We start from the raw sequence: 12161 nt of genomic DNA, 5'->3' as shown, positions 1-12161 counted from the left end.
TTGGGGACAGAGAGGGACCACTGGCTGATGAAAGCCAGTGTTATTCAATCAGGAAGCACAGCCTTAAGTCTGAAGCTATCATGAGTTGTAGGTGGAGGGGACAGGGTCCATCTACCCTCAATCAGATTCGGGACAAGCAGTGGAGCCTCTGATGATGACCAGATATTTCCAAGTTTCTCATTTTAGCTCAAAGCCCACCCTGTGTGTCTGGATCCAAGATGGAGGGTGCACAAGGGAGGTCCTTCCCTTCACCCCCCCCCCTTTATAACCATCCTGGTGGAAATGAGAATGATGATCATCGACCCATCCCCCACCCCTACATGTCACCTCCGTCTTACTCAGTCTTATTGAAACCGGTGTTTACTGTTTGAAGCAATCCAACAATATTTGTTGTTATGTAAGGAAATTTCACAGAGCTCTCAGCAGCAAGTTCAGACAGGTGATCACGCGCGTGCCACGCTGTCTTGGTAAATTCCATCATGAGCCATAATAACTTCATTATGGCCATATTTTGTGCTTCTAGTGTAATCAGACTGCACTTTCATAATTTTTAAATTGAATTGGGTTTTATAGGATGACTTGTCTAGGGGGACCTGGATGGCTCAGTCGGTAGAGCGTGCAACTCTTGATCTTGGAGTTGTGAGTTCAAGCCCCATGTTGGATATAGAGATTACTTAAAAATAAAATCTTAAAAAAAAAAAAAGAAGATTGTTTAGAAGCATTAATGGCTAGTGCTTTAGCAATTCTGACTGGGGCTTTTACTTGGGAAGACAGAATTTTATAGTAAATTTGCATATCACCAAGGAACTTGCATTCAGTGACAACCCACTTATAATGGTATTAAGATAGCTAATGTTGGGCTCCAGTGGCTGAGGAAAAACATTTAATAATTTTGGATAGCTCTTTATGTGAAATGCATGTAATAGGGATAGATGCAAGGTAGTTTCCAAAAAAGACTTACAGTAACACCAACTTGTCACACCTGTTACTCAACATCCTTAAAGGAATGACATTTCTACTTTGATGAATTATATCTGGACTGTCACCAGTGAGTTGTAATTAATAACCTGTTTCTCTAAGAATAATGTTTACAAGATGGATATTGAAAATTTTGAACTTCTTGAGGTGTTAGACATCTAACTGCAAGTCATCTCCGTGCTGTTTTGCACATGGCCCTGGACGTCACTGCCCGCCCTCCCCACGGCCGCTGCATCAGCCCCATCCCCTCACTGCCCACCTGGATCCACAGCCTCCTTTTGCCAGCTGGTCTCTACATCTCCCATAGCTCACCACAGGGCTGCTCCCATGAGCTACCTAACATGTAAATCGGATCATGCTGCATCCCGGCTTAAAATACTCAAATGAGCACTCAGGTTTCAGAACAGAGTCCACACGGCTGTCAGATGGAACAGAGCACCCTTTAGGGTCTGCCCCCCATCTTGACCTCAGCTTCTGCCCTCATTATCCAGCACATTACCCTATCATCCCTACAGTTTGCATTTTCCCATGTAGATTTGCGCTCACTCCCGTCTCTGCTTCCTACCTGCTGCTGTCCCTGCCTAAATCAGGCTTCTTCACTGGGGTAATGTTCTCACTTCCTTAAAAACTCAGGCAATTTTTCCCACACAGCCCCCAGGGCGGGGATTAGGGGTCCCCATCACGCTGTCTTCTCAGCTCCCTGGCAATCTCCTTCTCCAGCTCATCTTCTTCTACCCTTAAATGCCAAAGTCCCTCAGGATGGCCGGGAGCCCATTCTTTTCAGGTTAAACTCTGCCTGCAATCCCATCTGTGCTGGGACTTCAAGCACCATCTATGGACTGAATACTCTGCAATCTCCAGCAGCAGTCCACTCTGAGCTCCAGACCCACAAACTCTCACCATGTCCTTGACAGCTCCATGTAGGTGTCTAGCTGGATCCCCAAACTCAACATGCTTGAAACTCCTCCATGCCCACTCCCCAAAAGAACCCTGCCTCTATCCTGTGGTGGCATGTCAGTGGGTGAGGCCATCATTCAGCTTCTTGCTCAAGACTAAAATCTGAAGATGTCTTTGACTTCTCTTCACATCGAGTATGGTCAGTTTTATGTACCCCAATGTCGCACATTCTGTCTCTCCCATTACCCATTGTTGTCTCTGCCAAGAAACTTCTATTATTTCTTCCCCTACTGGTCTCCATGCAACCCCCCCCCCACTTTGTCCCCTTATCAATCTGTTCTAACCATCATGTCTATAAAGTTCATTTAAATATGAAAATCGATCCATGGACTCCTTTGTGGATTACCACCATATCTGATAGAAGCCAAAATCCTTAGGAGAAGGCATCAGCTCCTGCCCTAGGCTCATCTCTCTCCACAGCTCCCCCTCCTGGCTGCAAACACTCTAGATGGTTCTCAGTATTTTTTTTGATAGATTTATTTTTTAGAGGAGTTTTAGGTTCACAGCAAAATTGAGAGGAAGGAAGAGAGATTTCCCGTGTACCCCTTGCCCCCACACCTGTGCAACCTCCTCCCATTGTCAACATCCCCGCCCAGCGTGGTACACTTGTTACAACTGATGCACCTACGCTGACATGTCTTCACCACCCAAAGTCCATAGTGTACATTAGGGTTCACTGGGCGCCGTGCATTCCATGGCTCTGGACAAATGTATAATGACATATATCTACCGTTACGGTGTCATACAGAATGGTCTCACCACCGTAAAAATCCTCCGTGCTCTGCTTACTCATCCCTCCCTCCCCCTAATCCCTGGCAACTACGGATATTTTTACTGTCTCTATAGTTTTGCCTTTTCCAGAATGTCATAGACTTAGAATCACGTGGTACGTAGCCTTTTCAGATTGGCTTCTTTCACTTAGGAATCTGATTTAAATTTTTCCCTGTCTTTTCACGGCATTTCATAGCTCATTTTTTTTTTTAGTGCTGAATAATACTCCATTATTGGATGTTACGTGGGTTATTTAATCATTTACCTACTGAGGAACAAGTCAGTTACTCCCAAGTCTTGACAATTATGCATAAAGCTGCTATAAGGATCCACATGCTGGTTTTTGTGTAGATGTCAGTTTTCAACTCCATTGGGTCAATGCCAAGAGTGCAATTGTTGGGTTGCATGGTAAAAGTGTGTTTAGTTCTATAAGAAATGGTGAACTATCTTTCGACGTGGCTGTGCCACTTGTTATTCCCACCAGAAACAAATGAGAGCTCCTACTGCTCCACGTCCTCATCAGCAGAAGTGTTGCCAGTGTTTTGGATTTCGGCCATTCTAACGGATGTCTAGTAGCATTTAGGCCTTTGAAAGGCCAGTGAGCATTGTCCCACATGACTTTTGAACCGGCTATTCCACTGCCTATCTTCCCCATTCCCCAACCCCCTCCTATTCACCTGGCTCACCTTTGCCCCCACTTCCAGGTGTTGGCCTTTGTGTTGGTCCATGTCCTCTAAGAAGCAGATGCCAAGCTGGGATTGGATGTACACGAGATTTATTAGGGAAATGCCTGTGAGGGGGAAAGGGGGAGGCGGCCAGAGGAGGCTGGAGATCCATCAGACCCTGAAGCAGGTCTGACTCTTTGTCAAAGAAACAGGGAAGGATGGGAGGTTGGTGAAAGAGTTGTAGACTACAGTGCAGCTCAAGAAAATTTGGGAAATCCAAAGTCAGTTATCAGAAGAGTCAGACATCTCCCAGAACAGTGTGCCTTAGTGTCCCCGCTGTGCCAGTTATGGGGAAGCATGGCTTCAGGGTCCACATACTGTAGATTTCAGAACACAACAGCTAGGACATCAGTCCGTTAGTGTCCCTGTAGTCAGAGATCTAAGAGGTACATTTTCAGTCTCCACAGCCTCCGGATCCTGGGAGAGACTTCCATGCTAGCTCAGCACCCTAACTTAAGACTCACATAGCACCCAACAGTCTTCCTTGATAATGCTTATTAGATGTTTAATTTTTTACTTGTTTTAATATCCATTTGCTCAGTTAGACTAAAAGCTCCATGAGGGTTAGAATTATATCTGCTTGTTCCCTGGTGAATTCTCAGTACCCAGTAGAGAATCTGGATCAAGATGCTCTTAATAAGGATGTCCCAAATGAATGAACAAATGAATGGGTGAACAAAAGTACAAATATGGTCATAAGAATGCCAGCCAGAACCCTGATGTCCAGGCAGGACTCATAGGTGCCAAGACAGAATTCAGGACCTGGTTGGATTCAGAGCAATTCTAGGGACCAGATCAAGCTGTTCTCTGGCCTCTCATGTTTTTTCTTCTCTTTTGTGTGTCTTTTCTTCTCACTGCTAACTTGCCAGTTAATAAAAATTTCCCAATTTATGGGTGCCTGGGTGGCTCAGTCGTTAAGCGTCTGCCTTCAGCTCAGGTCATGATCCCAGGGTCCTGGGATCGAGCCCCACATCGGGCTCCCTGCTCGGCGGGAAGCCTGCTTCTCCCTCTCCCACTCCCCCTGCTTGTGTTCCTGCCCTCGCTGTCTCTCTCTGTCAAATAAATAAAATCTTTAAAAAAAAAAATTTCCCAATTTAAATTCTGACAGAGCTGAGATGCTACTTCTTTCTAGGATATAGAAAAGGGGAAAGAATATCAATCTGCCCTAACAGTAAGGAAAAGCCAGATACATGATAGAATCATAACTTTTCTTCAACCAAGCAGGGTGCTGAGGTTGCAGGGCCACTAGGTAGCCTGAAATCCAAGGACAAACTGGTCCCTGCAAAAGAGAAACAGAACACAAACACATGAGGAAGACATTCCAAACACCATACAAACAGATAAGAGGAATTCAGCAGATAAGAGGGATTTTGTAATAACTTTGTAAAGCCAAGTGTGGGGTGTGAGAGTATGGAGGCTCCTGGGATTCCCAGATACAGAGGGAGGTTGCAACTATCAAGGGCTTCTCCCTGGGCCCCTGCCTGGTGCTCTCTAGTGAGGCTGGGGGTTGGGTAGGAGTTGAGAGTGTGTCTCCCCAGCTGGTGCATAACTGAGGGAAGGAACTGGCATATGGAACAAAACTCAAACCACTGTGGAAAAGGCAAAAACCTCTGTCACCTCTGGGGCTTAAGTGAAGACTCAATGTATCTCTGGAAAGAGTGAAAGAAAAATCCCTCTGTCCATGGGATCAAAGATCAAGAAGGAGTCCTGGGTCTAGAATTCTATGCCAATGCCATTAGATAGCTCCTGCCATCGGGGAAGGACTGGGTACAAAATAATTTGGTTGCCATGAAGAAGAGGGGAAGGACCACTGAGAAAGACTCATTCCTGAGACCCAGACATACAGAGTCTGCCTGAGACAGAAGTTGGACCAGGGCAACAAAGAACCCCCATCATCTTCCCCACTGAGAAACCACAGTCTACAGCTTAGAGAAGGGCAAGAGCATGGACAGACAGCCTGCCTGAGGACTAGTCTCACAGAGAAGGCTGAAAACAGAGTGGGAATATTGAGAAACCCCTCTCATGCCCACTCTAAGCACAAGGGCTCACTGAAGCTGGTGGTGTACTGAAGGTAACTCATCAACACCAAAATCAAGCTGTAATTAACTCCTCATTCAATTGACTTAACCTCCACAGAGCAATCTATCAAAAGGAAAGGTGTGCCCATTTACCAAGAATGAATATTGCTGACCCCAGGCTTTTCTGTTCCATGCACGATGTCTGGCATTTGATAAAAAATTATGAGATATAGGGGGGAAAAAAAACAAGACAAAAGCAATCTACCACCAACAGACAAAATAATCAATGGGTCCAGACTCAGAGATAACTCAAAATTGAAACTATCTGAGAATTTAAAATAACTATGATTAATATATTAAAGACTCTAGTGGAAAAAGTGAACAACATGCATGAGCAGATGAACAATCTCAGGGGAGAGAAGCTATTAAAAAAGATTCAAGTGGAAATGCTGGAAATCAAATTAAGTATAGAGAAAGTTTCCACAGGCTCATTACTAGACTCAACACAGCCAGTGAATTACTGAACATAAAGGTAGCCCAATGGAAATGACCAAACTAAAGAATAAAGAGAAAAAGGAGTGGAAAAAATAGAACAGAGAACCCAAAGGCTATGAGACAATATTGAAAGGTCTAGCATAATTAATTGGCATCCCAGAAGGAGGGGTGGGATGAGGGGAGTGGGGACCAGAAGAACTATTTGAAGTGATATCAGACAAGGATTTATCAAAACAGTAAAAAACATCAGACCACAGACACAAGAAGGTCAGAGAATCTCCAAAACAGGATAAACACTAAAGAAGAATAAACACACCAAGACACATTATATCCTAACTACATAAAAACAAAGATAAAGGAAAAGTCTTGCAAGCATCACATTACCAATGTAAGAGCAAAGGGAAGAATTTGTAGGAGACTTCTTGTTAAAAACTTTGCTAGCTAAATTCCAGAGAGAGAAAGATTGATCCTGACTGGCCCAGCTAACCACCGTTTTCCCTATTTGAGCAAAGCTATGTGTGTCTCTCTGACTTATGGCTGAGGCCGAGTGACCACATTCACCTTTCCTTGAGCACAGTCTGAATTTCCCATGCCATGCCTCTGCACACTTTTTAGATAAGACACCATTTGGAACCAGTTATGGAAGAAAATACATATGTTGACAAGTGGATTTTATTTTCAAGTATTGTCAAATTAAGATATATCGTATAGTCAGTGAACCTGGGCACCAAGGAACAGACTTTTCAGCAAGAAAAATGGAGCATCAGAGTCTCCTGGAAGGAGAGTCTTCGGGTACAGAGTGCTGAGGATGGCCCAACACAGCACATTTCAGACTACATGGAAAATAAAATCTAGAATGAAACTTTGGGAAACCTCAATGCTTATCCGAGCTGTTTTATTACCATGGTTTTTAAAAGAAAAGGGGAGAGAAAATATGGATAATAAAGATTTATTTTCAATTCCATTTGCACCCTGTATATTTTTATTTGAACACTTTATATTGAGCCTTTCTATATTTGAGAAGCAATAAAGGTGGTGGTTAAGAATCTGTTCTCAGACTACGACTTGCCTCTTAACACTATTTGACTTTGGAAATGTTAAGTTACCTCTGAGGCTGTTCCTTCGTCCTCAGAAGGTCATTATGAGAGTTAAATAGAATTCAGGGCAAGTGCTTAGCACAATGCCTGACATGCTATAAACACCCAATAAATTTTAGTTACTGTGAACTTAATTACTACTGTTCTTCTTCATTCCATTATTTGGTCAGTGTCACTTTTATCTACCCAAGGACACAATCTGCTAACTGTCTCTCTTTGTGTGCCTTATTCTTTGGGTCCCTCCAAAGCCCAAGATACATTCTTCTGTGACTTTTCACACTCGTTGCTCATATTTCTTTATGAGGTTTAAAAGGTGAGTGCCAGCTCTGAGCTTGGACGCTGACACAACTCTGCACAGACCCAGAACATCATGTGCTTTCCCTATGATGCAGCCAGAGAATCTTTCCATCCCTGCCTGGCCCCAATGTGCTCTGTTTGATGGCTCTGCTCATTTTGGAGGATGAGGCACAGTGGATTTGCATGACTTGATCAAATGAACTTTAACCCAACCAGCATTCTGTGGGTCTGTAAAAATATTTCTTTTTTTTTTTTTAAGATTTTATTTATTTATTTGACAGAGAGAGATATAGCGAGAGAGGGAACACAAGCAGGGGGAGTGGGAGAGGGAGAAGCAGGCTTCCCGCCGAGTAGGGAGCCCGATGTGGGGCTCGATCCCAGGACCCTGGGATCATGACCTGAGCCGAAGGCAGACGCTTAACTACTGAGCCACCCAGGCGCCCCTGTAAAAATATTTCTAAGAATTGTTCCATTTGCAGCAATTGTCATCAAATGGACCTGTGTTGTACACACAGGCATCACTTGCAATAGGATGGTGTTCTAGATCAGAAGCTAGCAAACTTTTCTGTAAAGGACCAGATAGTAAATATTTGTGGCTTTGTGGGCTACACACAATCCCATTTCATCTTTGTATTCTTTTTCTTTTTTTTTTCCCCCACAACCCTATAAAGATATAAAAAGTTCTTAGCCCGTAAACTGTATGGAAACAGACTATGAGCAAAAATTGGTCCACAGGCTCTAGTTTGCTGATCCCTCTTAGAGATCTCTGATTTCCTCTCTATTAGACAGTTTGGCAATCAGGAAGAATACACACTTAAATTTTCTTCTCTTTGCTAGAATCACACTAAAATCTTGTTTTCAGCTTTTAGGGAATTGGACTCTTTCAGAGATTTACTTGGAAAAGAAGAGGTATTTCGTTCAAATACACTTTGAAATGCATCGTGTGTATTCACATACACTCACATATGGTCTCTGTATCCCAAGTAGTTGAAGTTAATAAACATGTCTGAACTTTTCCATCTGGTTGCCATGGGAACATAGGTTAAGACCAAACGCATTATCCTACACAAGCACCAGGTTTTCTGGCTGATGAAATATTTCATGTGCTGACTTCGGAAGGGCGTTCTATTTCCACTAGAGCCTGCCCAGCTGACTCTGCTCTCTGTCCCATCCTCCTGCTCTTCTCTGTGTCCCTGTGACACACGTCCTCCTCCTTTGTCTCCTTGTCTGTCAGCCTCTCCCCTCCCCCTGCCCCGCCTCTTCACACTGCTTGCTCTGTGGGCCTCCAAGATGAAGGTCAAACATATGGTTTCCATCTACCCACACTGTTTAACTGAAGGCCAGCCGACCAGATTTCCTGTTCATAAATCATTACTCATCTGGAACACACTCAGGACCACTTTGGGGACTGTTTACTCAGAGTATCTCCTTTTTTAGAAGAACCGCCTCCCTTCCACGTTGTTTCAAGTTGGCCTGCATCTTCTAGGTTGATAATTTTCTCAATTTTTATATTTGAAAAGGAGACATCAGGGAAGTTTTCTTTGATGAGGCGTTTTAACAAATTATATCAAAATTAGAGTTTGGTAAAGCGTAAGAGTTTACAATAATAAAAGTAGTGAAAACACTGGAAGTACATACCTGTGATATTAAGGAGGTATGGCGATTGATATTTTAAATAAACTTTCCAGCAGCAGAGGCTGTTAATATACTCACAGCCATGTGCCAGGCAGCACTGGAAATCCTAACTCATCTAATTCACAACAACCCTGCAAAACAAGGACTCTTAGCTTTATGTTACAGACGAGGAAACCAAGGCACAGAAAAGATAAGTAATGGGCCCAGGCAGGTAGGAAATGGCCGCCCTGTCCTGTGATGGGAACCGAACAGTCTGGCACCAAGTCTATCCTTTTAGCACCTGATTTGACTGCTTCCAGGCTGCTTCAAATGTGCAATCATCCTAGCTTCACAGATGGAAAAACTGAGGACCAGATAATAAAGTAAATGAAACCATCATAGCTGTTTTTAAATTTCTCCAAATGCTGTCTCTTTTCTTAGGACTTCTGGTAGGTTTCAGTGCCGCATTTTATGAGTTTATTGTAAGCTTCCAAGAAGTGTTTTAATTCCCCTGTGTGGAATCAAAGTTAAAAACCCAATTTCGTTTTTACATTTTTCATAGAGGCACATGATGTGTGATATTTCTCTTAACTCAGTTTTGTCATAGGAGAAATAAAATGAATATGTCAAAATATCTTAACCTAAAAATTGACCAAGTCAATCAGATGTTTTTCCTATGGTCATAATGTCAATGACTTCAGAGGAATTAAGTAAGAAAATGAAAATGTGAATTAAGGTAAATGCCACCGAGTCCTGTTCTAGTTCTTGGGTCCTATTGGGCAATAACCAACATAAAGAACAGGTGATGACCATTTGTGGTTGAGTAGGTGCTAAACACGGTGCCAGGTGCTGGGGGAAAAGAGATGGAGTTGATCATTTCTCTCCCTGAAAAGAATGACACTGTCATGGCAGGCATAGTATCTGTAGTGAGATTCTTCTTATCAACTACAGCAATTTGTAGAAATGTAGGTTCTTTAAATGTGAGAGATCAGCCAGTCCTTCTCCATCATTTCTCAAATGGTGTGTTAGTAGGATGGTGCTCGTTGTGGAGGGCTAGATCATGTGTAGTAACCAACAACACCAAAATCTCAAGAGCTTCATACAGCAGAAAGTTAGTTTGGATTCACATTACCTGTCTTATATGGTGCAGCAGTGGCCTCCGGCCCACACGGTCACTCAACTTCCCAAGCTAATGATGCCTCCCCAATTTTGTAGCTACACCACCAAGAACATGGGGCCAAGTTCATCATGGAGAGACTGAAGAGTGTGGCTTTTTTACTATCTCAACAGGATAGAACACATATCCCTTCTCCTTGGCCAGAACTCATTGTCTAGACCCACTACCTGCAAGACAGATGGGATATAAGTGGGAGCTGGTGAGTCCCACTGTGGACTCAGGCCCAGAACAAAGAAAATGACAAATCTGTTCCCAGGTCTCATTATGTCTTCACACCTTAGGCTCCCAACAAGTAACTTTAGGAATATGGACAGATGCCCTATGTTAAGAGACAGATACAGATACCCTGTGAGGGATAATTGAATAGAGATATTGATTCTAAGATATATTGCAGCTAAATATATTAATTACTGGACCTTACAAATTCCAAGCACTTGGGCACATATTTTATAATCATTATATTTTTGAATCCTGAAACAACTCTATAAAACTAAACAATTTACCCGAGGATGCACAGGTCATAAGTGGTAAATCTGGTATTGGAACACTAGTCAATTGGACTCGAAAGCCTGTGCATTATCCCACATGCAATGCTGTTAATAATCATCTTGTGAATTGCAAAGAAAGTGGTATGCAAGGTTTTGTGCATTTTTTAATTTAATCGGCATAAATATTTCCCCTTTCTTCTCTTCTATGTATGCCTTGTAACTTGGTTGTTGCCTCTACCTTGTTCTTTCTTTCTTTAGTCTCTCTTATTTTGCAAATATCTTTTTCATTGGTTTGGCTTCTTTAATACAATGTGTGCCACTTTTACTGTGTCCCAGGTGGATGCATACATCATGGCCAAATAAGTACATACAGAATAAAGCAGAAAAATATTTATTTTTAAAATTTATTTTTATAAAAAGGTGGTATCCAGATAGTGCTTAATATATGATTCAAGTCTTCAAATTCCATAAGCCAACTCAATAATCATTAAAATTTCCCCTATTGTTTAGTGGTTTTTGCTATTTATAAGCAAAATACTTATACTAAGAAAAAACAGAAATTGATTTGGGTAACTGATCCTGACATATGGAATTGGCTAAACAGAGATGAGGTGATAGTCTTCAAAATCCCTCCGTCCTGAGAAGGAAAGCTGACAATTCCTGTTAATCTCCTTGGGTTCAGATCACCTGCTGAGACTAGTGCTTTAGAATACTTGGTAACAAATATCATGGTACCAAGAAGTCTTGACTCCCCCTTACTGCCTTAGTAAGGAGCTGAATGAGAATGCAAACTCCAGTCCAAGGTGATTGCCCAAAAGTAGAAAAATAGCAGCAGAAGTTTATCATTTGTTAAGGGAAGTTCTTTCTCCCTGTTTCTGGCAATATAATGATGCTAAGTTTTAAATAAACATGTCATTTGTGAAACTGCATCATTTCTAAAGCTAATGTATCAGTAAGAAAAATGAGAAATCCTCACAATTGGAATGAGGCTATCTGGGAAGAGGCAGAGGAGTTCAAGATGCTAGCTCTTTTGGGCCCCAACACAGGCCTAGCTCAGAGACTTTGTATTTATGGTTGCTCCTGCCAGGAATACTCCCTCGTTACCACACCCCTGCCTTTCATCATATATTTTCATGGCTGGCTCAAATCTTCACTTCCTTCAGATGTCTGCTCAAAAGTGTTCTTTCCAGAAAGGTCTTCCCTCAGCATCAATTATAAAGCATACACACACATCACTCTCAATTCTCCTACTCTGCTATATTTTTTTGCTCAGCACTTATATCCCAAACATGCTATGTATTTATTTGCCTATCTTTGTATATTATTTAGCGTAGGCTAAACTGATCAACTGATCTAATAACAAATAGACTCGAATATGCAGTGTCTCAACATAATACAAGCTTTATTTCTTGCTCAAGTTGACAGTTCATCCCTATTCCACGGAGTCACTCAGGGATACATACTCCTTCCATTTTGTGGCTCTGTCAATCATTCCCCAAATCCAGAAAAAAGAAGATAATAAAATATGGGGAGATGTGCATTAG

Source organism: Leptonychotes weddellii, chromosome 3 (genome assembly GCF_054177405.1).
Source record: "Leptonychotes weddellii isolate Sample4059 chromosome 3, ASM5417740v2, whole genome shotgun sequence".
Lineage (NCBI taxonomy): Eukaryota > Metazoa > Chordata > Mammalia > Carnivora > Phocidae > Leptonychotes > Leptonychotes weddellii.
The sequence above is the reverse complement of the archived record's forward strand: the minus strand, read 5'-3'. Positions refer to the sequence as shown.